At 34.8% G+C, this 27,203-nt stretch overlaps 1 protein-coding gene across 15 annotated transcripts in view; it reads left to right on the top strand.

The window, feature by feature from the left end:
* ADD1 (adducin 1) overlaps positions 1 to 27,203 on the top strand; it is a 150,170-nt gene that overhangs the window by 19,588 nt on the left and 103,379 nt on the right. For 13 of the 15 annotated variants that reach the window (XM_074229880.1, XM_074229886.1, XM_074229888.1 and 10 more), the window contains exon 2: positions 24,152 to 24,217. The exons of the other annotated variants lie outside the window; for them this stretch is intronic. The gene's annotated coding sequence lies outside the window, so the exon portion shown is untranslated. The remainder of the gene's footprint in view (positions 1 to 24,151; positions 24,218 to 27,203) is intronic. 15 annotated transcript variants of the gene reach the window in all.

Here is a 27,203-nt window from a genome sequence, read left to right as displayed (position 1 = left end):
CAAGTCCATCCAGGTTGGTCATCACCTCCCATGTTGCTGCCAGGGTGCATAATGTTCCTCTGGTTCTATTCATCTTGCTCAGCATCAGTCCATGAACCTTCATTCTTGTAACATGTCTATCTTGTCTTCTTTTTCATGTTCCAGATCTACTTGCTCTTATTTTGAAGTTAGTTAGGTGGCAGTGGATATAATATTGAACCTGGAGTGAGGAAGACTTATTAGCTGTGTGACCCTAGACAGGTCCACTTAACCTTAGCATATGCTTTTTTCTTTGCTTCTAGTTAACACTGTTGTACCACGATGGGGAGGTGCATTTCATTAAAATGGTTTTTATTTCACTTCTTGGTTGAGAGGTAATTTTTGAAAAAGTATTACTTATTTCTTCTACTATATCCTTTTCCATTTCTTACTAATTTGAGTTTTCTGATATTACAGGTATTCCATGATTATATCAACTAAGTATGTTCAAAATAGTACTTTTTAATCCTCCTTTCCATTCCAGTAGTCCTTTGTTTTAAAAAATATTTTCTTTGGAATGTTCTTTTTTCTTTTTTGAATGTTTTCATTCTTTTATGAAATTGTGACTTAGGTTCATTTTTATTTTGGCAGGTTACTTTTGATTCTTCAGTATTTAAAGAATTTTAGTCAAATTTAGGTTTATAAATAACTTTGAATTTATAGATCCAGAATCTGTGATTGCAGTACAAATTATGTTAAAGATCAAGGGGTTTTTTGGGCAATAGTATTTTTTTAGTCCTAAGCTTTTTCCAAGTAAGTAATGTTTATTTTCTACCTTTCTGTCTTTTTTCTGGCATTAAACATGCATAGTACATAATCAGTTTCTCCATTTATGCCATAGATTTTTTTCCATCTTTTCCTTATGTGTGGTCTGGATAATTTTGAGACTGGTTTTCTTTCCATCATCACACGTTTTCTTCTACTATATTTTTATTTATAGATTGGTCTTTAAATACTTGGAATCAAGACAGATGTTTTCTGCATTTATTACATCTCATTTTTTAATGACTAAAATTGGCAGATTAGTGATTTTCTTTAATCAATTTTATAAATTCAAAATTTGACAAAAATTACTATAATAAAGATTACTTATTTGTATTTGTAAAAATTATTCATAAGATGCTAATATTTAAAAATTTAAAGGCTTAATGAGTTAAACTCATATCACATTCTGTGAAATTAATGCTTCCAGTTTGATGTCTTTAATCTTGGCAGTAAACATTTGTGTGGGGCAGCTAGGTGGCGCAGTGGATAGAGTACAGACCCTGGAGTCAGGAGGACCTGAGTTCAAAAAGACCTCAGTCACTTAATAATTATCTAGCTGTGTGACCTTGGGCAAGCCACTTAACCCCATTACCTTAAATAAATAAAATTAATAAAATTGAAAAAAAATTAAATATTTGTGATTTTTATATTCAAAACCTGCTCTTTTTTAGAATGTTAAATAAGTTCATAATGCCCTAAAGTTGGCAAATCATTTTATATACATTATTTAATTTGTTCCACAGCTTACCCCTTTGAATTTCACAAATGGAGAAACTAAGGCTCATAAGTACAGTGACTTGTCTCACAATTAATTAGCTCTTCTTATTCAAAGTCCAGTTTTCCATTTGATTACAGAAAATAGTTCCTACCTGTAGTATGTGGTCAGTTTACAAAATTCAGTCATCAAGCATTTACAAAGTATGTTATTTAATGTGTATGTGCCATGCACTATGCTAAGTACTAGGAATACAAATACAGGTAGAAAGTCCTTGCTCTCAAGGAGCTTGCATTCTAATAAAGGAAAAAAAATACTTAAAAGGAAGCCAGAAAGGGGTAGGAAATAGAAAGGGACATAGAGAACAAGGATACCTGGTGAACCCAGTTTATATGCTGTACATGGTGTAGAGTTTTGGTGGAAAGTCTTTGTGCAGCCTTGAGGGGACTGGGATTTTGCTGGCTTGGGTACCTTCCAAAAGGAAGTTCTGGGAGGAGCCATCCAGTGAAAGAAAAAGGTGGCAGGGGTGGAGAGTGTGATTCCAGAGCTGAAAAGAGCATCATAATGGAGAGATTTCTGGGACACAGACTGAAATGCAGTCTAGAGAGAAAAGACTTTTATAATAAGAATCTTAAATAGAAAATTATTAAACTTTAACCATTAAACTTTAATAATATGAAGCTTATTTTAACTTAGTACATGCAATGAATGAGAATGTTCTTAATAAGTTTTATATTGGGGTTTTCAAAGAAATGAGTTTTGAAGGAGAATAAGTGTAACTGAGCCTATCCTTTAATCTTTCTTTATACCAGTAAAACAAAAATGGTGAAGATTATTATTTTAACAGTATTTTACTAGCCAGGATTTGCAGAAAATTGATAGCATATTTTGACAGTGATGCATTTGAACATATACCAAGTATTAAGAAGATTGAATTTTAAAGCATAATGGAATTATAATCATATAAAATAGAAAATATTAAATGGTTCATTTTCATTCTTCCTTGCCATTTGTCTTTCTTAGACCATGAAAAGACTGAATTTCATTTGCAGGTCACCTTCTACCATATAGTTATTGGGCAATTCTAGTCTAAAATCTACCTAAGACTACCATTAAAATATACCTAAGACTTCCAAATCTCCCATTTAGAAGAATATTGCTGTAGAAATTTCACCTTTGCCTATATTTTCTAGGTATTTTTTTTGTTTCCATGCTCAAAATTGGTCATATATAATATTGAGAAATCAATGAAATTTCTTTTTCATCCTCTTACCTCCCTTTGCTCTGTCTTTCTTCTGATATCTGCTCTTCTCCAGTGGGCAAATTCATGTCCCAAAATTATCCCTAGCCTACTCTCCAGCCTAATCTTTACTGTGAGAAGGGAAGGTTAATAAAGAATTCACACTAAGGTGTTAGGAACTGATTGACTTAATGTGTCCTTCCTTGTATTTTAAAAAACTGCTTGTAGTGGACAAAGTCTGCTCAGTGAGGACTCTTACAAATCCTATCATAGTGAACTATCTATTCTTACCTAGGTTGGGAACATATTCCTTTATTTTTTTTGTTGAAAATATTCCTAGTGTCAAAGTCCTGATATGAAAGTCATTTTTCATTTGAAAAAAAATTGAGGCCCAATGAAGTTTAGTGTCTTTCCCAAGGTCATGCTTATAGTAGAAGGGAGGAAAAATGCTTTTATAAACATTCACTATGCACCCTCCTGATAGCCTTGAAAGGTAGACGCTATTATGACTTTTATTTTATAGTTGAGGAGACTGAGGCAGAAAGAAATTAAATGACAGGAATGGGGCAAACTGCTAGTAAATGTCTGAGCAGAATTTGAACCCAGATCTTCCTGACTCCAGACCTAGTGCTCAGAATACTTGGCCACCTAGCTGCCTCTAGTTAAGAGACAGAAATTTGATGGGAGTACCATGACTGCAATTCTGATGCTTTTTCTCTGTATGCTTTTAGTGTCTTCTCTGGATTGCAGTCTAAAGCTCTTCACTCTTCCATAGCCCCCATATCCGATTAGGTGTTGGTGTATCTTGTTTTTATCTTCATATTTCTTGTCTCCCTTAACCACTTTCTGTCATCCTCTTTTCACAACTTAAAGAACTATCACCCTAGTTCGGGACTCATCACCTCTTCACTTAGATTATTGCATTAGTTTCCTAATTATTTTTCCTATATCCAGTCTCTTTTTTCTCCAATCTATCCTCTACACAATTGTGAAATGGGTAACACTAAAGTACTTCTCAGATCATAGCACTTTTCTACTTTGCTGCTAAACAAGCACTAGTAGTTTCTTACATCCTCTAGGGTAAAAAATACAAATTCCTCAGGTTGACATTTAAAATCCTTTATAATATAATTTCAACCTATTTTTCCAAACCAAAGTTTCAGCCAAAATGGCTTACTTGTTTTCTGTTCCTTCCATTCTGTCTTTTGCCCGGTGCCTTTGCACAGGCTGTCCATCATTACCTGGAATGTTCTCCCTGCTTACCTCTTGGAATTCTTAGCTTCTTCAAAACTAAGCACAGAGTACTACTTCTAACAAATCTTTCTTGACTTCCCACACTCTCCTAGCTATGAATGGCAAAATCTTTAAAATTCAGACAATATATTCATTTGATTATTGTAGTATATAGTATTAGCGGTTTGTCTAAAACTGAGTTCTGCTAGACTACTTTCCAAAGAAGTTATCTTTTCAAAGAGAATTTATTTCCTATGCAATTTATGTTTTGGGGGTTTATTGAACATTCAGTAATTGAATTCAATTATTTTTTATTTTTCCTTATCTAATGATTCATTGACCTACTATTCTGTTTTCTAGCTATACCAAATAATTGATTTGTAATATAATTTGAGGTCTAGAAGAATTGTTCCCCCCCCACTTTTTCATTATTTCTCTTGATAATCTAGATCTCCAGAAAAACCTTGATACTATTTTTCTGGCTCTATAAAGTATTTTTGATTTGGTATTATACTAAATCTGTAAATTAATTTTAGTAGTATTTTATTTTGATTCTTTTTATTATAAATATATTATTCTTTTTACTATTACTTAATATTACTATTTTTATTACTAGCCTGACTCAGCTTCAAAAACTGAATATTATTTTAATTATTATTTTGTTTATTTAATGATTATTTTGCAGTTGCATCTATGTAGGTATTAGATGCTCTTTACTTAGTTGATTAATTTCCAGTTGATTAATTGTGGTCATTCCAGATTTGTGGTTACTTTAATCAGGACTTTACATTATCCTCTCCTGTATTTTGTTATTTCTATATAGAAAAAAAACTTTGATCTGTAATTAAAAGGAATTGTGTTTTACTCCTTGTCTCTGGCATATCTTTATCCTTAGAAGGATGACACAGTGGAAAGAATGCTAGATTTAGAACCAAAATACCAGGGTTCTAATTCCATCTCTGTTTCTTAATATCTGGGTGACCTTGAGCAAATCACTTCCCTATGGCCTCACTTATTATTTATAATGTTTATAATATTAATAGCAATATAATATGATACAGCAGATGATCTCTAATATTAACTAATAGAAAATATGTTCAAAAAATCAAAGTCAAAAAACAAAGCATATAATTTTTCTTTACAGTAATATTTTTTCTTTAAAATATTAGTTTTATCTTGGTTATTACCACTGGCACAATCTTCAATTTTTTTTCATTTTGAAGAAATTCTTTTAATATATACCAATACATTGATATTTATTTTATTCCTATTATGTATTAGATATTGGTGCCATAACTACTTGTAATTAATGAAAGCAGAATTTTCATAAATGCCTATAGGGTTAAAGTGTTTCCTAAATTATTAATTTCCTCTGCGACTATAATTATTTGAGAGTGCTCTTTCCATTTCTATTAACTTAAATGCACTGCAGTATTTTAAAAAAGTTCTGAACTGCTGTGTGGGCGTCATTTTGAAGTACATCATGTTCCTCAGATTCAGAAAAAATTGTTTCTCATTAAGCAAAAATTCCTTAGATGTTTGAGGAGTGGGGTTGAAGACTCTCTTCTAGAATATAGAATACAGGGAAGGATTAAAGAGAATAATTTCTCAGGACACTTATAAGGTAAAGAAACTTAACACTGAGCATTCAAAAACCTGTTAGAGTTTATATTGTTAGTGATAACTAATTTAATGATTAAAAACCAGTGTTTTTTTATAGTAGTCCACATGGGTTCAAATGATTGATGAGAACTGGCATATTTGCCAACATAGTATTTTTATATAGCAAGTCCAGGTGAAGAGAGAAGAAATGCTGCACATTATGACAGACATTTTTTTCTTTGTCTTTATAACAAAATGTTCTATCTTCTTCCTTCTTAGTTTTTATTATTAATGAATAGGCATAAATCATTAATCAATAGATGGTGATATATTTTTGAAGTTTATTTCTTCAAGTTTTTCCAGTATTTTGCCTTAAGGAACTTGTAATTCAACTATTTAACAATGTGATAGTAGATTGTATTGAGACACATAGAAAAGTCCAGAAAGAGGGAGGTAGTCTTGCTGTACTCTACCTTAGATTGTATCTGAAATAATGCATTTGATTCTGTGTCACACATCTTAGACATGATAATTTCAAACATGACCAAGACAGTGAAAGTACACAGGACTATGTCATAAGGGAATCAGTTGATAAAAAACAAAATAAAGATGTTTAGCCTGGATAGAATTAACTGGGACATGATAACTGTCTTTTAAGTTTTTTGAAAGACCTTTACATGAAGAGGGATCAGCCATGTTTTTCTTGGCCCTAGGTGATAGGGAGCCTAGGTCTAGAGGAAAGAATTTCAGAAATCATTTGGGATCATTATGGTCATATAATTAGAGCTATAAGGAACCTCAGAAACCATTCAGCCCAACTCATTTTATAGATATGACCTAGGGAAGGTAAACAATTTGCCCAGTGTCATAGGTTTTAGCAAATTCTCTCACTCCAAAATGTGTGCTTCTTCTAGATTATACCGGTAGAATTATGGGCAATGAGTGACATTCACAGAGAGGGAGATATAGTTTTGATGTAAGAGAAAAACTTCCTGATAAGTAGAAATACTGAAAATTAGAATAGGTTGCATCAATACTTACTTGGGTCCCTCATGGAAGGTACCTTGAAGCAAAGGTGTAGACTGTGATGACATGTTATGTATATTGTTGAGGAATTTTTTGTTGGAGTCTTCCAACTCAAATATTCTGTGATTCCATGCAGACTGGCAATTCTTAGACTGGTTCTAAGCTTACATGGACAGCTGTGGATTGAGTTATGTAGATTGCAGGAATTTGTCTTGCTATATACACTTTGTATCCTGCAAAAACTTGGATTTTCTTATCAGTCAAATAGAGATAGATTAGATGAATCCTAAGAATTCTGTACAGCTGAGATGATTTAGAATCCTCAGTACCTATTGAGGTAGGGCTGGGATCATTGTACAGATGGAAAAGTTGAGGCCCAGTAAGATGAAATGTGTTGTTAAAAACCACAGTGCTTTTTACTGTTCTGCTTTACACTGTTCTGCTTTACAATTAAAAAAAATATGTATTATTGAGTACCTACTAATGCAAGGAACTATATATATTAAGATGTTTGGGGATAGCAAGACAAAAACGAAAAAAGGCGCTGCCCTGAAAGAATTTCTTGTTCAGCTAGTTGGTTTAATATAATTGATGCATTATCTACACATATAACTAACAAAAGATAATTTGAGGCAGAAGAGAACATTAGATAATTAGGGGTGATTGAGAGGCTTCACATAGGAAGTGATTCTTGAGCTGAGCCTGGTTCTTTCCTCCTTTAGATGATCTTGTTTTTAAGTGACTTTGTGCTGATTGTTTTGATCCCTAATCACTGAAGAGTTTGGCTTAATTCATATAGAAAAAATCAAGTGGATAAAGACTTTATTGTCAACATACTTTCAATAATTTTGTATGTTTTAGAGCCACTGAATTCTAATCTCTACAGAACTAAATTTGAGGATCTCACAAATGATAATGGATGGTGCATGGTGGGTGTGAGCATCTGCAAACATTATAAATGAGGAACTATGAAGAAGTGTTAAGGACATCCTCCTCCTCTCTACCCTTCCCATACAGTTGATGGTCCTTTCTGTGAAGGATTTACTAAAGCATATGGTTAAGAATAATAGACAATGAGCAGGATGCATTAGTAGTTAAGATCTGTACCTGGAACATGAGGTTTGTGAAGGAGAGTAATTTGTAATTAGTTTATAAATGTTGGCTAGTTGTAGATTGTAAATTGCCTTCCAAGCCAAACAGAGATAATTTTATTCCATTCTAAAAGTATTGGGAAACTATTGGAATTTTTTGAGTTTGGGTATATATCTGGCAACTTTGTGTTGCAGGAGTCCCGATAAGAGATGATGACTTCCTACTTTTGGATAATGGCTTTGGAGATAACTAGAAGGGATTTGGAGATGAATTAACAAGACCTGATAACTAATTGGATATGGATGCATCAAGGAGTTAAGAATGGAGGGTAAATGGGGTTATAAACCTAGGGATTAGAAGAATGATAGTAATAGAAAATAGAAAAGTTTAGGAAAAGGGGTGATTTAGAATGATAAAGTGAGGGGCAGCTAGGTGGCGCAGTGGATAGAGCACGGGTCCTGGAATCAGGAGTACTTGAGTTCAAATCTGGCCTCACTTAATAATTACCTAGCTGTGTGGCCTTGGGCAAGCCACTAAAAACCTAAAAAACAAAAACAAAAAAAAAACTCTTATTGCTGATGAACTCACTGAGTGATACATTTGAGAGAGAGAAGAGAAGGATCTGGATAGACACTTTGGAATGTTTCTACAACTAGATTTTTTGAAATCTTACTTTCCCCATTTTCAGCTTACAATATAAACTAGTAACTCTTTTTGAATTAGTAGGGTTGGAGTGTTTTAGGGGCATCAGTTACTTTGTAATTAAAATGTTTTCATAGGAAAATAATTCTGCTTTATGATATTTGGGGACAAACACATTTTCACAGCTATAAGCTGTAGTAGAATTCATGTTTAATAGTTTGCAGGTTATGTCATATTGCAGTATTTTTCTTGTCAAGACTATAAAAATCTCTGCTTTCATTTTGCCTGCACACTTAATATCTTTTGACTTGTTCTGCTTTCCTTTACCTGACAAATGTTTCTTTTTAAACACATTGAAATATTTTGAAACGCAGGGTATTCATATTTTTTATTTTATATTTTTATTCCTTAGCTCTGAGTTTTGTTGAATTTCATTGGCTCTTCCACTGTCTTCTGCTTTCAAAACTTGACATAGTTCTTAGAAATAGAAAACTATAAAGGTGTGGAGAAAAAACACAACCCATTTTAACATACATATCATTCAAATATTACGTAATTTCAAACTAGAATTGCCTTGTGTATATTGAACTGAGATTCATTGTTTGTTCAGCTGGCTAGCTTTATCCCTGGAATCTGGGATAATAGTATATTAAAGTAATAGTTTTTCTAAAATGCCCCTCCTCAGATCAAAACAATCTACCTTTTATTCTAGGTTGGTACAATGTTAACATTGCCAAAGTGAAATGTTCCAAAATGGAATGTTTTGCTTGTGCAGATAAAAAGGGATGAATCTAAACTAGTGTAGAATTTGTCTTCAGGGTGTGACAACCAGAAAGAATTTTCTGATTTCTATCCACTCTTTTTTAAAGCTCTTTGTGAAATATTTATATTGTTCTGATTTTCATTTTTTTAAAGCAATTTGCCATTTGGAAGTATTAGCAGACATTTATTCCTTTTGATATCTATTCCTTGGTTTATTTTATTCCAGGGATATATATCTGTATCAGTTTAAAAAGTCCACTATGATGTTTTGATTAATTGATGCTATTGTGATAGACTACTGGATGAAGAGATCAGAAGTTTTAATTACAGTTAGAAAAGGCCTCAGAAGCCATTTAGTCAAATTTATAGTTTTAGCAAGAATTCCCTTTAAGTCTTTTTTTTTTTTTTTTTTTTTTTTTTTTTTTTTTTAGGTTTTTGCAAGGCAAATGGGGTTAAGTGGCTTGCCCAAGCTAGGTAATTATTAAGTGTCTGAGACCGGATTTGAGCCCAGGTACTCCTGACTCCAGGGTTGGTGCTTTATCCACTGTGCCACCTAGCCGCCCCTCGCTTTATGACTTAACTAAAATCCTAGCAAGAATTCCCTTTAAGTCTTAACTAAAATCCCACCCTTTACAGGAAGCCTTCCCCAACACTTAATGTTTTCTCTCTCTCTCTCTCTCTCTTTCTCTCCCCTTCCCTCCCTTTCCATATTCTATATCTAAATACACACACACACACACACACACGTGTGTATATATGTATATATATGTATATGTATGTATGTATGTATGGCAGAGTACTTAATGTGCGGGCTAATTTTCCCAGTTACATTATAATCTCCTTGAGGGCAGGAAGATAGAACTAGGAGGCAAAAGACTCCAGGAAATCTAGGAAAGGAAGTTAGGAAGGAGAACATTCCAGATATGTATATTAAGAAATGTTAGTTACTAAGATGAATTCAGTAGGGCTCAACAGTTTGAGTGATGAGAGAGTGAGAGGACAAAGATGATACCTAGCTTGTGATCCTTGATGACTGGAAGAATGGTAGTACCTTTGACAGTAATTGGAAAGAGGGGTTTTGGGGGGGGGGGGATAATAATGAGTTCAGTTATAGATGTTTTGAGTTTTAAGATACCAGCAGGCCATCCATTTGGAAATGTCTAATAGGTAGTTGGAGATACAAAATTGAAAGTCAGGAGAAAAGTTAGATAGAAAAATTTGAGAATCATTTGCCTAAAGATGATAATTGAACCCCTGGGAGCTAAGAGTCACCAAGAGAGAAAAGAAAGAGGGTCTAGGACAGAATCTTTGGGGACATCCATAATTAAAGAGCATGACCTAGTTCAGCAAAGGGTACTGAGAAGAGATGTGATGGGTAAGAAGAGAACCAAGAGAGAGCAGTATCATAAAACCTTGAGAAGAGAGTGATTTACAGTGCTAAAGACTGCAGAAGTTTAAAAAAAGACTGGGGATGAGAAAAGGTAATTAGATTTTGTAATCAAATGATCACTAGTATTAGAAAGTTCCTCTAAATAGTTTTATAGGTATGAGGTTCTTTACCTTTTCATTGTGTTTTACAAAGAAAAACTAAATGAGCATGTCTACTCATCAAGGAGCTTTTTATATGGATTATATTTTATAGATATTTGCCATATTAGAAATTAAAATCAAGAAATTTTAAATGTTTGATTTAAAAATACACTATGTTAATATAAATCACATTTTTATGGGAACAATTATATTTTCAAATAAGATTACTGAGATATTTATACCTACAACTTTAATATCTACCTTTTTTTGGTTTTGGTTGAAAATTTTGACTTTTTGAAGGAAAATTCACAGGCAGATATATACTTGGGGAAAAGGATGAGTATTTTTATACATTTTTTTGCAAGGCAATGGTGTTAAGTGACTTGCCCAAGGCCACACACAGCTAGTATGTACATGAGGGCAAATTTGAACTCAGATCCTCCTGACTCCAGGGCCTGTGGTCTATTTACTATGGCACCCAGGTGCCCCTATAGGCAATATCTTAATTACTCTTGGTGCCTCAAGTCTCTCTTTCTCCATTTCATTCTCCAAACAGCTGCCAAAGTGTTTTTCTTAAGCATAGATCTCAGATCATCTGTTTCCTACTCAGTAAATTTCACTGGTTCTCAGATGCTTCCAGTCTCCTTGTACTTGCTCTCTGCATTGGGCTCTAGATAAACTAATTTTCTCTTTGTTCCTAACAAGCAGTATATCATCTTCCATTATCAGTATCTTGTAGCTATCTCACATTCCTGAAATGTTCTCCTTCCTTACCTCCCTTTTATTTCACTTAAAAATGGAATTTAGAAACCACCTTCTTCTCCAAATCTTTCCTGTTTCTTTGTATTTAACTCTTATTTTTATTTGCATTTATCCTATACATAGGTATTTACTGGTCTCTGTTAGAATGTAAACTTCTTATTTCATTACTATCCTAATTGCCTAGCAGATAGTGCCTGCTTAATTGATACATTTTAATTATTTCTGCACATTTCACAATCCCTCAATTCTTAGAAATCTTCTATTTTCTCTAAATTTCTTACAGTGTAGTGATATTCCATTTCACAATCCCTCAGTTCATGGAAATCTTCCATTGTTTTCTCTAAATTTCTTATAGTGTAGTGATATTCCATTATATGTATAGGCCACAGTTTCTTTCTTTTTTTTTTAAAGATTTTATTTATTTTGAGTTTTACAATTTTCCCCCCAATCTTATCTCCCCCCCCAAAAGCAATTTGTCAGTCTTTACATTGTTTCCATGTTGTACATTGATCCAAGTTGAGTGTGATGAGAGAGAAATCATATTAGGCCGCAGTTTCTTAAACTACTCTCTATTTAATGAGTACTCTGTTTCTTGTGTTGTGCTATGACAAAAAGCACTATTATGAACATTTTGCTATATATTTGTAATTTTTTTCTTTCTTTGTCTTCCTTTGATTATCAAGTAGTAGACTCTCTGAGTCATAAGGTATGAACTGTTTAGTGATTTTCCTCACAGATTGTAATTCTAAATATTTTCTATGAATAGTTGGGTCCCTCCTACTCATTTTTCTGATGAGGAAACTGAAACCAAGAGGGGACTTGTAGGCCTCAGGGTAGCATGATATAGTAGAGCATATTAGATTCTAGATTATATATATCTTGAATTAAAATCCTGAGTCATCCCCTTAATAGCTGTGGCAATAGCTTTGGCAACCCTTCTGGGACTCTTTCCTTATCTCTAAAATAAGGAGGTTGGACTAGATATCCTTCTTTTTTATAAATATTTTTTGTTTTACAATTAAATACAATAGTAGTTTCTACCTATCATTTTATATAATGTTTTGAATTTTACAATTTTTCACTACCCTCCTTCCTTTCCCTCTCCCCACAGAAGGCAGTTTGATAATCTTTACATTGTTTCCATGCTATACATTGATTGAAATTGAATGTGTTGAGAGAAACTTCATATTCTTGAGAAAATTAGATATACTTTTAAAATTCTTAAAATTTAAAATTTTTATTTTAAATTTACATTTTTATTTATTTACACATTAGTAAAATAGTCTTGTTGTAAGAATGAACATAATCCCCCCCCCAAAAAAAAATAAAAAATCTCACAAGAAATAGAGTGAAAGAAAGAGAAAAATGTGCTTCAGTCTGTGTTCCAAAACCGTCAGTTCAGTCTATGGGGTGGATTGCATTCTTTATCAAAAGTTCATCAGAGGGGCAGCTAGGTGGCGCAGTGGATATAACACTGGCCCTGGAGTCAGGAGTCCCTGAGTTCAAATTCAGCCTCAGACACTTAATAATTACCTAGCTGTGTGGCCTTGGGCAAGCCACTTAACCCCATTTGCCTTGCAAAATTTTTAAAAAACAAAGTCCATCAGAGAAATTACTTCCATATTTTTCCACAGTTGCTGTTGCAGATTATAATTCCCTCCATCCATTCCTCCCCACTATCATTTATTATAGTTTCTCTCTCCTTTCACTCTGTCCTTCAAATGTATGCTATGGGACAACTGAGTGGTGCTACAGACAGAGCACTGGACCCAGGGCCAGGAGGCCCCAGGCTCAATCCCACCCCAGAGACCCAGCAACTACTCAACCCTGTGGTCCCAGATAGACCATCCAATCCCACCACTTTGCAAAAAGTATCTGACTATCCTCTCCCATGATCCCCCCTCCCCTCCCCATCCCCCTTTCTCTCCTTTTTCCTTCTAGATTTCTATACTCTATTAAGTATATATGTTGTTTCCTCTCTGAGCCATTTCTGATGAGAATAAAGGTTCCCTCATTCCCCCTTACCTTTCCCCCTCCCATACCATTGCAAAAGGTATTTCTTGACTCTTTTACATGAAATATCTTAGTTTATCCCTCTTTTCCTTTCCCTTTCTCTCTGTACGTTTCCTTTTCACCTGTTGATTACATTTTTACAATATATCATACTTTTAAATTCAGCTCCCTCCTGTACCTTGCCTATAAAAGCTCCTTCTAAATGCATGGATGTATCATCTTTAAATGATGATGATCATCAGTTGATTATCAGTTGCATTCCAACCTCTTTTGCCTTCAGGAATATTATATCCTAAACCCTTTGAGCCCCTAATGTGGATGCTAAGTCCTGTGTGATCCTAACTGTAGCTCCACAGTATTTGAATTGTTTCCTTCTGGCTGCTTATATTCTCTTTGACTTGGGAGTTCTGGAACTTGGCTATAATATTCCCAGGTTTTTTGAAGGTTTTTTTTGGATTTCTTTCCAGGGGAGATTGGTGGATTCTCTCTATTTCTGTTTTGCCCTCTGCTTCTAGGATATCAGGGCAATTTTTTTTGACACAAATTGCATATTTATTAAAAAGGATGCAGTAGTTCTTGAAGCTTTACAACTTGTATAAGATTCTAGGAGTCTTTGTGGTATTTACTTTAGGAAAATTTTTTAAAAACTAATGCAAAAATGGTACCCAGATTCAAGCCATCAAACACAAGGAGAAAACTTCTCAAGTGAAAAACTTATCAGATTAGAGAATAAACTTCAATAGGCCAGGTTCAGGAGCACTCTGATGATCAGCTCTGGTATTCACCTAGGGTAACCTAGAGAATCATTCCTAACAACACTTTTCTTACCCTAGCATAGCATAAAGATAGGAAATGTTTTTTTCTACCTTCTAGTCAACAATTTCTCAAAGAGATAGCTGTACACCCCTATTGGAGCCTTCTGGATGTCTGCTTTAAGAAGTAACTAGTATCTTACATAGAAACATTATCCTCATCAGAAATGGTCGTCTTAGCAAAGGCTGTAAAAGACGCTGTTCTAAATCTCTGATGGACATGTATGTGTACTGTTTGCTACAGTTTTAATTTATCAGCAATCAGAAAATGGTTAAATTCAGTACTCGAAATTAAAACTTTAATTTTCAATTTCTTAATAGTACATTATAAAACCCACAAAACCCCAAAGACATACCTTTTCCAATTGTGCTTCACTAATGCACATTCAATGAATATATTATAAAACGAATAAAGGACAAGTTACTTTTACATGATGTATTCCATTGTGAATATATAAGCCCAAAGGCTTACAAGACATCAACCCATCATCTTTTTTCAATTTTGATAGAAAGGGTCAGGGCAATTTTCCAATAGGAATTCTTTAAAAATGAAGTCAAGGCTGTTTTTCCTGATCCTGACTTTCAGATAGCCCAATAATTTTTAGATTGTCTCTCCTGGTTCTGTTTTCCAGATCCCTTGTTTTTTCATTGAGATATTTCATGTTTTCTTCTAGTTTTTCATTCTTTTGATACTGTTTTATTATGTCTTGATTCCTCACAAAGTCATAAGATTTCTTTAGCTCCATTCTACATTTAAAGGAGTTGTTTTCTTCAGAGAGCTTTCTTATCTCCTTTTTCATCTGTCCAATTCTGTTTTTTAAGGTATTCTCATTAACTTTTTGGACTGCTTTTTCCATTTGATCCAAACTGCTTTTTTATTTGTTTGGGGTTTTTTAGGTTTTTGCAAGGAAAGTGGGATTAAGTGGTTTGCCCAAGGGCACACAGCTAGTTAATTATTAAGTGTCTGAAGCCGGATTTGAACTCAGGTACTCCTAACTCCAGGCCAGTGCTTCATCCACTGCGCCACCTAGCCGCCCCAAAGGAATTTATTTTTTATTTTATTTTATTTTTTTAGGTTTCTACAAGGTAAACAGGGTTAGGTGGCTTGCCCAAGGCCACACAGCTAGGTAATTATTTTAAAGTGTCTGAGACCGGATTTGAACCCAGTTACTTCTGACTCCAGGGCCGGTGCTTTATCCACCACGCCACCTAGCTGCCCCCGAACTGCTTTTTAACATGTTGTTTTCTTCAGCATTTTTTGAGATCTCCTTCACCAAGCTACTGACTTGGTTTTCATGTTTTTCCTGCATCTCATTTATTTTCCCAATTTTTCCTCTACCTCTCTTCCTTGATTTTCAAAATCTTTTTTGAACTCTGCCATAGTTTGAGCCCATCTCCTATTTTTGTTGGATGCTTTTGATACAGAAGCTTGGACTTTCTCATCTTCTGAGGGTGTTGTTTGATTCTCCATGGGACCAAAGTAATTGCCTGTGGTCAGATTCCTTTTTTCCCTCAGCCTATGCCTTGGTTTTGGGGTGCTTCCTGAACTTTTAAATATTATTGGGACACCTCCTGCAAGGACCTCAGTTCCTTCAAATGAGAGGGTCTGACTGCTCTCCTGGCCTGTGTTTTGTCTATGGATGACCACAAGCCCTCCCCTCTGTCTTGGGGCTGTGAGGAGGGTACATACCTCTTCCCCAATTCTGCTACATTAGAAATGAAAGGATTAGAATCTAAAGACCTTAAAATACTAGATTTAAGCTTTGAGAGACTTGAGAGGTCATTTAGTCCAATCTTTTCTTTTTATAGATGAGAAAACTGAACTCCAGAGAGATTAATTTGCCCAGGGTCCTATAAACATTAAAGTACAGTGCCAAGTCATGGAATCTCAAAGATTATGGGGCGCCTAGGTGGTGTAGTGGATAGAGCACTGGCCCAGGAGTCAGGAGGACCTGAGTTCAAATCCAGCCTCAGACACTTAATAATTACCTAGCTATATAGCCTTGGGCAAGCCACTTAACCCAATTTGACTTGCAAAAACCTTAAAAAAAAAAGAAAAGAAAAGAAAAGAGATCATCTAGGTTGATAGCTGAAAAAGAATTCCCAGTACTTAGTCCCTTGTTGGACAACTTTCACTTCCCTTTGGACAGTACAAATAATTCTTATGGCTTTTTTTTTTAAGTGTTTTTGCAAGGCAATGGGGTTAAGTGGCTTGCCCAAGGCCACACAGCTAGGTAATTATTAAGTGTCTAAGGGCATATTTGAACTCAGGTACTCCTGACTCCAGGGCCAGTAATCTATCCACTGCGCCACTTAGCTGCCCCGGATTTTCTTTTTATTATGCCCAAGTCACTCTCTCTGACTGCCATTCTTTGTTACCTTGATTCTGACAAGGCCAGTCTTTCTCCCACATTGAAACCCTTCAAATATTTGAAGATAGATTTGATGCCTTCTCTTCTCCAATTTTCTTAGGCACTCAGTTGTCATATGGTATGGTCTCCAGTTCTTATTGCTGAAATCATCTTCATAACATTTATGTAGGGTATTATGTGCCCTGCAATGTGCCAAATGCTTTACAAGTATTATCTTATTTGATTTTGTTCTCTGGACATGATCTAATTATTAGTCAGCAGACATTTCAAAAAAGTACTTGTTACATGTCAGGGCCTTGGCTTGGTGTTATGAATGGATGCAAAAACCAAAAACCCCCATCTTTGCCCTCAAGGAATTTTTCTGGCAGAAACAATATATAATTAACTAAGTTCATACCAGACATACATATATACATACAGATGAAATGAAAGGTTATCTGCAAAAGGATTAGCAGCTAGAGGGTCCAGGATCTCAGTGTGTTTTGAGTTGAGGCATGAAGCATGCTGGGGGAACTGGAGAGGCAGAGGTGGAGTGACAGAGCAGAACTGGCAACAGACTGAGGATGTGCATTGAGTGAGTGTGAGGATGCTACTGAAGTTGTGAGCCTACACAACTGGAATCATTGGTGTGCCCTGAGCTTAAGAGGAAAAGATGGTAACTTCAGTTAGGAACATTTGTTTGAAATACCTATAGGAAATCAGTTTGACATGTCTGAAAGGCACTTGAAGATGGGTGATGAGACTGGGACTGGATGTATAAATTTGGGAAATCATCAGCATAGAGATTATAGGGAGCTGATGGGGATGCCCAGAGTTAGTGACCCTGAAATGGATAAAGAAGCATCAAAAGAGACTGAGAGAGTAGTCAAGGAGATGGGAGGATAATTGGGATAGATCAGTGTCAGGCAGACTAAAGTGAGAAAGTATCTGAGGGGAGAATGTCATCACATTTGTTGATGCTACAGAAAACTCAAAAAAAGAATCTTTAATAATAATAAATGTTTGTTGTTTGGTACGTATGGACCAAAAAGTTTAAAATAAGGAGAGCAGCTCTTATTTCTATAGTGCTTCATAATTTGCAAAGCACTTTCCTCACTCTGATTTGGTTAGCTTATCAATACCTGAATGGTCTTTTGTTATCTTACCTCTTGCTTGAATTTCATATGGACAAAAACGGGGGAAATACTTTAATTAGAAGATAAATAATAAGTGAGAAAAATTTCTGAACCAAACATTTTCACTGACAATAGCCATTCACATTTCTGTTATGTGATAATAGATCCACAGTACAAGTTCATTGAGTAGTAAACATTTACTAAGCACATAATGTGCTTAGTAGTTACTATGTGCCAGCCTCTGTATTATGAGCTGGAGTTGCAAAAAGTTTGCTCTCAAAGAGCTCATAGGCGAATAAGGGAGACAACAAGCAAACATGTACAGACAAGTGACATATAGAATAAATAGAAAATCATAGAACTCAGAGGAACTGAGAAAGGCTTGCCTTTGAAGATGGAAGTCAGTCACCAGAGATGGAGAGAAGCATTCTAAGTATAGAGGACAAACACAGAAAATGCCTGGAGCCTGAAAGATGGAGTATCTTGTTTGTGAAACAATCACCAGGCCAATGTCACTGAATCAAAACCGTGTGTGGTGAGTAAGGAATAAGAAGATTTGAAAGGTAGAGGGTCTGAGTTATGAAGGACTTTAATCACCAAACAGAACACTTTAATTTGATTCTGAAATAGGGAGCTACTGGAGTTTATTGAATGGGAGTGGGAGTGGGGGTGACATGTTGGACCTATGCTTTAGGAAAAACATTTTAGTGGAGAAATGGAGGATGAACTTGGAGTGGAGAGAAGCTTGAGGTAGGTTAACCCACCAGTCAACTATTCAGTAATTTAGGTATAAGTTGATGAGGGCCTACACCAGAATGATGGCAGTATTGAAGGAGAGAAGGGCCATATGGGATAGCTGTTGCATAAAACTGACAATATGACAATAGATTGGAATTGGAGGAGTGAGAAATGAGTTAAAAATGACTCTTAGGTAGAGAACCTGATGAACTGGGAGGATGGTGTTGTCCTCTACAGTATACAGTATACATACACACACACACACACACACGTGTGTGTGTGTGTGTGTGTGTATGTATATAAAACTGCTTCCTTCTAAAAAAGTACCTTATAAACTATGCCCAAAGGGCAACAAAAATGAGCATACCCTTTGATACAGCAATACCACTACTGGGTCTATATACCCTGAAGAGATGATGAAAAAGGGTAAAAACATCACTTGTACAAAAATATTCATAGCAGCCCTGTTTGTGGTGGCAGAGAATTGGAAATCAAATAAATGTCCTTCAATTGGGGAATGACTTAGCAAATTGTGGTATATGTATGATGTCATGGAACACTATTGTTCTATTAGAAACCAGGAGGGATGGGAATTCAGGGAAGCCTGAAGGGATTTGCATGAACTGATACTGAGTGAGATGAGCAGAACCAGAAAAACACTGTACATCTTAACAGCAACATGGGGGTGATGTTCAACCTTAAAGGACTTGCTCATTCCATCAGTGCAACAATCTGGGACAATTTGGAGTTGTCTGCAGTGGAGAGTACCATCTGTATCCAGATAAAGAGCTGTGGAGTTTGAACAAAGTTCAAGGACTATTCCCTTTAATTTAGGGGAAAAAACCATACCTTATTGTCTGATCTTGTGATCTCTTAGACTTTTTGTCTGTTCCTTAGGGATATGATTTCTCTCTCATCACACTCAATTTGGATCAATGTACAACATGGAAACAAAGTAAAGACTGCTTTCCGTGCGGGGGGGAGGGAAGTAAGATTGGGGGGAAATTGTAAAACTCAAATAAAATCTTTAATAAAATTTAAAAAAAGCAAAAAAGGGTATAAACTACTTAAAATATAATTTTTGCAATACATTTCAATGGGAGGCAATGAGAAAAAAAGTCCCTTATATTCTCAAGATTTTTAATTTATATAAATCCTAAAGCATAGTTTTTTAAAAATTATTTTTTCTCACCAGCAAAGAAAGCAACAAAAATAACCTCAATTTCTTGAACCTTGTTAAAAATGCAAAAGTAACAGTATAGTCTTTCTAAAGCTGATTCCTCAACTTTTTTTTTATTTTTTAGTTTTTGCAAGGCAATGGGTTTAAGTGGCTTGCCCAAGACCAGCTAGGTAATTATTAAGTGTCTGAGGCTGGATTTGAACTCAGGTACTCCTGACACCAGGGACATTGCTTTATCCACTGCACCACCTAGCCACCCCCTAGAATCTTTAGTATATTTTATCTGTTGCCTAAACTTATAACATTTTTTAATATCATTTAAACTTATGGATTTTATTATCAACTCCTTTTTGTGCAATTTTAGCTTCTTTGAACTTCTGAGTGTTTCAATTACTATTCCTCCTTCACTGAAGCTATTTTTTCAGGTTCCAATTTATATCCAAAAGACTCATCTGTTACCATTTTTAGTTTAAAGCTTTTTTTGGTTAGATCAGTAAGATACAAAGCAAATAATATTATTAACCTTTTCCCCAGTACTCTCGCTTCCTGATCAGGAGTCTGTCATTACAATAATTTAAGTTGAAATCAATTCCAATATCAGATATCATCTTAGTCACTTATTTTCTTCTTAAATCAGTTTTTTCTTCTGTATTCCTTGCCTTCCATGGACAGCAGTGAGAAAAATACAGCCTGTGTCCCCATTGTCTTTCATGTCTTATCTTAAACAAACATTTTGTAAGCTTTGGTAATGCTAACTAGCTTCTTTATGGCATTATTATTTGTGCCTGTGTTAGTAACCAGAAGTAGGTAATAGTCGTCTACTTTTACAAATTTGGAAGTTTCTCATGACTTAGCAGGCAGATTGACAAATACCTCTCTTGAGCAGGGAATCACCACTGCTCTTTTTTTTCCCCTTCCACTCTTATTGGATGATTTTTCCCTAGACAACTTCTGTGGATCCATTTTGTCATTTTTTGGATGTCTAGCAGCTGGTTCTTCTTCGGAACATCCAGCTCCCCTTTTTTTGAAAGAGCTGGAATGTAGTCCGTCCCCCCCCCCATGAGTTTCTTTAGTTTTTCTTCTTAAAAGGGAGATTAGACTGCACTTCGAGATTATATAGCAGTCACTTAACTGGCAGAAATGTAAAAGTTACATTCTTAATGCTACTTAATGAAAAATTATTCCTGCTTTATTTACTTATTGAGTCTATTTTTTCAAAACTTTATGGATGTTTATTGCCCAAACCACCTTTACAGCTTCTTAACTTAATAGCTGTACCAACCCTTTTCCTACTCCAGTTGTTTTTACCATTTTGTTTTACTTACCTGATTTTTATCACCTATCTTACTGTTCTCATGCCCTTTCTCTGTAATCCTTTTCCTTCTTCAGCTCAAATGTTCCTTTAGCTCAAGTTATTCTCTTTCAACTTCTCATTCTCCAACTCAAATTTAGTCTTTTACTTTTTTTTAAAAAGGCCAAAGTATTCCAAACCAAGATCATATTGCTCCCTTTTATAGTCTTTGTCCTACAAATTCCCATTCTTATTTTACATGTAGTTAAATATGTTTTTGTCTTACTTTTCTGTCAGACACTAAACCAAAACCTGGCTTGTGTCTTGTCTAAATTTTATATCTCCTCTAGTGCCAAACATTGTATTTTACACAGAGATATTTAATAAATCTTTGCTGAATGAATATATCTGAATACAACAAATTGAGGTGGAGTTTTTTGGTTTGGGGTTTTTTTGGGGTTTTTTTTGGTAAATGCTCCAGGTCCCTTTCTTCTTGATTTACTGCTTTGGCTTCAGGCCTGGTTTTTGTTTCTGTCCTTGGATTCTGTTGATTATCCTGTTCTCTGATTCCACCCCTATTTTAAAAGGACACACCCTTTTGCCTCTGAACTTCTCTCCTACTCTGTTCTGGTTGACCTTACCTACCCTACAGAAATTCCTACCCTTTCTTTTGGTCCCCTGGTCTTAGCTGTCTGTAAAGACCACACTGAGTGAGATAGTACTGATACAAAACAGAATTTGAAGGCTTAAATTGTTGCTGATTTTGAAAGCTGTGTCATTAAATATTAGCGAAAAATCTCTGCTGTATTCCAAGTAATATCACTAGATATTATTACAAACCAGAGGAAGTTTAATGTTGTAAATATGAGTTGTTTACTCATAAATATAATAAGAAGGGATTCAATATTTTGTATTTGATCTGATTTTTCTCTTGGTTTTTTACTGACTTTTACTCTTCCAAATTGATTGTGAAAAAATGTTTACTTTGACCTTGGTAAAATTTGGTCTAAAAATAAAACCTGCAAGTTATTATTTTCCCCCTCATCTTTCCTGATCACTTGCAAAATTTGATGTTTATGGATAGAATTGTAAAATTTAGCCACTATGTGTGTCTTAAAGTTTATGGCATGTTTGTTTTTTAAGTAGGTGATCTATGGATTCTTTTGATAGGTACTTTGTTTTCTGTGTTCAGAAGTTCTAGGCAATTTTCTTGTATTATTATATAATAGTGTTCAGATTTTTGGATTTGTATACCTATAACCCTTAAGTCATCTCTCTCATCCCATGTTCCTCCTTGAATGTTACTAGATTTTTTGTTTTTTTTTTTTCTTTCAGATTATTCTTTACTTCTGTGTATTTGCATTTCCAATTGGTTCCAGTCCAGTGGAAGTGTACAGTGCAAATTTTTTAAAATTAAATTTTATCGCTTCATTAATGTAACTTAACAATAAAAGATAAAAATATAATTCTAATTCAAGTTTATTATAAATAGAAAAGTTATAGAAAGCCAACTTTTAAGAACTGAAAGATCATTGAAGATTGTACCTGAAGATGAACCTATACTTATGAAATGACCAAAAAAAAAAATTAAAGTATTTTAGTAGCATAGACTGAACTGTATTTTCTTTTTTAATTATATCTATATATGTATGTATACACACACACATACATATATACATATACATATGGAGAGAGCTTTATTCACATTTTGGTCAATTTACACTTTCATATCCTGGCACAATGAATCAAGTATAGTTCTGTGATCTGGTGCATTACCTAAAATTTTAAATTCTTTAAACAGGATTTTTTAACAGCTGGGCTAAAATAATTTGGAAACCAGCTTTAGTCACCATGCTTTCTCAAATTGAATGCCAAAAAACTGGAAGTGATTGATGGTTAGAGTGACTGAGAACATGAGGATTTTGACACCTATAGATAACATTGATTTTAGTTTTAAGATTTCCTTCTGATTACTACCCTTTAAAAGGGTTATACAGTTCTTAGATACTTTAAATCTGGGTTGAATTTTTCTGTTAGATATGTATTTTGGAAGATAACTTTTTCTAGAATAAACTTATTTCATCTACATTAAAAATTTGTGGGTTTACCTTCTTGGATTCTTTTCTTCAAAATATCAGGGTATTTAGCTTCTGTATCTTTATCTGCATTGACAACATCACCAACTAATTTTAACATTATTCAGCTCTTCTTTTTAAAGTAATCAAAATCTGCCAGTGATTTCAGTAAAAGTTTCTTTACCATTCCCTTCATTTCCATTTTCTTTTACTGCCTTAAATAAACATTTGTCTGAAAATATATATATTTTGCTTACAGGAGAGCATTTTTGATTTGCAGTCTTAAATTTATACAGCTAAAAGACATTCCACTTTTATGAATGTAGCACTTGTACTCCTTGTAATTATTTGCAAATTACAAAAAGCCAATGAAACCTTTACTTTTTCTTTTCTTTTTGTGTGCATGTTTTATACTATCCTGTATAATAGATCCAGACATTTTTATATCTTGTCTTGTTTTAGAGTTACTGTTAGAAGCGGCTAGGTGGCGCAGTGGATAGAGCAGCGGCCCTGGAGTCAGGAGTACCTGAGTTCAAATCTGACCACAGATATTTAATAATTACCTAGCTGTGGGGCCTTGGGCAAGCCACTTAACCCCGTTTGTCTTGCAAAAACCTAAAAAAAGAGAAAATCTCTAGAGTTACTGTTAACATGTTTATATCATTCAGTTACATCAAATTTTTTTTTTAGGTTTTGCAAAGCAAACGGGGTTAAGTGGCTTGCCCAAGGCCCCACAGCTAGGTAATAATTAAGTGTCTGAGACAGGATTTGAACCCAGGTACTCCTGACTCCAAGGCCTGTGCTTTATCCACTATGCCACCTAGCCACCCCTACATCAAATTTTTTATCTGAGTTTTCGTTGTCAATATTTTATCTATTTGTTAAGGTTTTTAAAAAATTAACATAATTGATGGTAGTATAGCACAGATAAGCATATTACAATGATAGCTAAGTGTAGACTGATGATTCAGTGTGTAGACTGACAATTTAGCAGTGTATTTAAAACCTTTACCTGCAATGTATTGCATTGAGTTTAGTTTGCATTAAATATGATTTGGTAAGATTTATGTACACTGTCATATTTTGCATTATTTGAGCTTGCAATTTCTTCTGTGCAGGTCATAAATTCTGCTTTCATAATTCTCATTCCTCTTTTTAAATCATTTAGGAATCCACTGTTCTCTTGGGAATCCACTGCTTATTGAGGGTTGATTCACTTCCTTTGTCTTACAAGGTAATTTATAAGCTCTGATTTGGAGATCATATTGCCTTCTATTATTATCTTACCTGATGGTTTATTTACTTATGCTTAAGATCTTTAATTTAGTCTTCTTTCTTCTGAGATCTTTGATAATGTCCATTTTTTCCCCCTCATTTTCTCTTGTTGCTAACTTTCTGATTTATTCCCCTTTGATGCCACTTTCCCTGGGAATTGGACCTTAAAATGCCATATCAACTTTCTCCCATGCCAGACAATTCACAGTTCACCCATCTTAGTATCTGCCCCAAGTGAAATTTGGAGGAATGGAACAGGTCCCTTCTGGAGACTGTGTTTTTTCTCTCAGGTTTATGTATTGCCACACTGCCACACATATCATATCCTACGCATTCCCTAGTTTTCTGGCTGAGTTATGTTTCAGCACAGATAACTTGTGTGTTGCTGTACAAACTTTTTTGGATTTACTTGGCATTTGGGGAGTGAAGGAATAGGTTGTGCAATGTTGAATTCTGTTGTAAACAGGTGAATCAGCTTGAGCAGTGCTGTTCTTGCAGCATGGTAGACAATGGGGTTTATGGATTAGTAACCTTTTCTGTTATTTCATCTGGTTTTTATCTCATTTGGGTTCTTGGTGTTCCTATGCCTTGGTGACAATTGATCTTTTTTATTATTTTTTTTTATTTTTTAGTTTTTTTAGTTTTTGCAAGGCATTAGGGTTAAGTAGCTTGCCTAAGGCCACACATCTAGGTAATTATGAAGTGTCTAAGGGCGTATTTGAACTCAGGTACTCCTGACTCCAGGGTTGGTTCTTATCCACTGCGCCACCTAGCCACCCCACTCGCTTTTATTTTTTCTTAAGCATTATTCCTATTGGGGAGGAATTTGAGTGGTCCTGAGGATCAGGCTTAGACAAAATGGTTATCTTCCATCTTGTTGATAATGTAAATGGGAAATCTCTGCCTCTTCCCTTCCCTAGTTAAATAAGATTTTTTTTTCCTTTTAAGGAAATGTAAATATAGAATTCTTTTATTTTTTTCAACTTAAATACACTTTTGCCACTCTCAATCTTTTTGCTGCATAATAAGGTTTTTCATTTTCTGTTTAAGAAAATTAGGAATTCAAGATTTAACCCTCTTTAACAGACCAAAGCATGAGATTAATCCCATCAGCCAGTGGTTAGCTAAAAGAAGCTGATGAAGCTGGGCATAATGTGTCCCCTGGTCTTCAACACAACCAACTGGAAAACCTGGAGGTGGGGGAGCACCCTATCTATAGTCCACTTATGAATCTTTAATGTGTCCAGCTCTGGTAGAATGAAGAATGTTAAATAGCTATAGTTCTCTGGCTCTACCACCTGCTGGTGTGCTGGTCCATGGGAGCATTCCCAGTAGCCTTGAGCAGGGTGGAACTTGATTGCTTGCTCAGAGGAAGGAGAGAACATTTGAGATCCCCAAAAGGAGATATTTTGGAGTGCTGAAGTGATTAACACTTGGAAATATTTATTCCCCTGCTATATGATTTTCTGTGTTTTTTAAAAATCATAAGTAGGAATTTGGTTTATTATTTAAGATACTTTTTCTATTTAACAAATATTTATTGAGTACTTTTATGTAAGTAGACAGTGTTGTGCATTACAGAGGCTACATAAAATAAAAATATATAATTTCTAACCTTAAGTATTCTAGTCTGTTTTGGAAGAGAGTAAGGTCACTGAAAAAAATACAAGCAAGTTAGAATGTTTATTTAGATTTTATTTCTATAATATTTCACAGAAAGGTAACAATCTAAGATGGGTAGGATAACTGAGGGAAAACTTCTTGGAGCATATTCTTTTTCTTGAGCCAGGTGATAGAGAACAAGTAGGGAGGATATTCCAAGTTGGAAAACGTGAATAATAGTGGAGAAGCAGGAATTGGTAGTATGTGCAGAGAATGATGAAGAAATCTGCTCAACTAGACCCAGAGAACCAAGAATAAGGACTGTAAAATCAATGTTTTTTAAAAAACAAATTAATCTCCCTCTCCCATTTAGAAAACAACTAGCTATCCTCCTTCTTCTACATTTTTGTTAGTGGTCATAGGCTTAACTTTTTTTTTTTAAGGTTTTTGCAAGGCAAATGGGTTTAAGTGGCTTGCCCAAGGCCACACAGCTGGGTAATTATTAAGTGTCTGAGGCTGAACTTGAACTCAGTTCCTCCTGACTCCAGGGCTGGTACTCTATCCACTGCACCACCTAGCCACCCAGGGCTTGACATCTTAATGTCATCTTTGATAAATACATCTTTCACTCCTCACATTCACTCACTAGATCCTAATAATTTATCCTTTGAAACAGTATGTTTATTTTGTCCCTTCCTCACTATTTTAACTACCATAACCCTAATGTGGACTTTCATCACTTTAAATTTAATAATTGCTACATTTGCCTCAGTCATTCTACCTAACTTCAGTCTGGAACAGATTAATTTTATTACAACACTTCTTTTACCATGTTAATCCTTTATTTAAGAAACTAGAGCTGATTCCCTATTGAGTACTTCATTCTCTAAATTTTTCTTTTTAGGTTTTAAGACCTTCCAAAGTAATATGGTTTCAGCTTCATCCAAACTTATTTCCTACCCCTCCCCACCATACATTGTTCTAGTCAGACTAGTCTACTTACTGTCCTATTCCTCTTCTAACTTATTTCATGATGTTCCTTCATTCTGAAATGCTCTCCCCTCCACATTATCTGCCACTTCATATTCTTCCTTGTCTTTTTGACACAACTCAAGTCCTACATATTCCTGAAGTCTTCATTGATGACAATCACACACATATCTCCTTTCACCAACACTCTTTGCATTTATTGTGCTAAGCATGTAATATATTATTCAGTTTTCAGAGTTATAAAATTTTACTCTTGTAGAACAAGATGAATGTATTAGTTATACATATGTGTATATCTCTTCTGTATCTTCATACCATTCACTAGATCTTCATAAAGGAGTTATAAATTTATA

The sequence above is a fragment of the Macrotis lagotis genome, chromosome 3 (genome assembly GCF_037893015.1).
Source record: "Macrotis lagotis isolate mMagLag1 chromosome 3, bilby.v1.9.chrom.fasta, whole genome shotgun sequence".
NCBI lineage: Eukaryota > Metazoa > Chordata > Mammalia > Peramelemorphia > Peramelidae > Macrotis > Macrotis lagotis.
The sequence above is the reverse complement of the archived record's forward strand: the minus strand, read 5'-3'. Positions and strand labels throughout refer to the sequence as shown.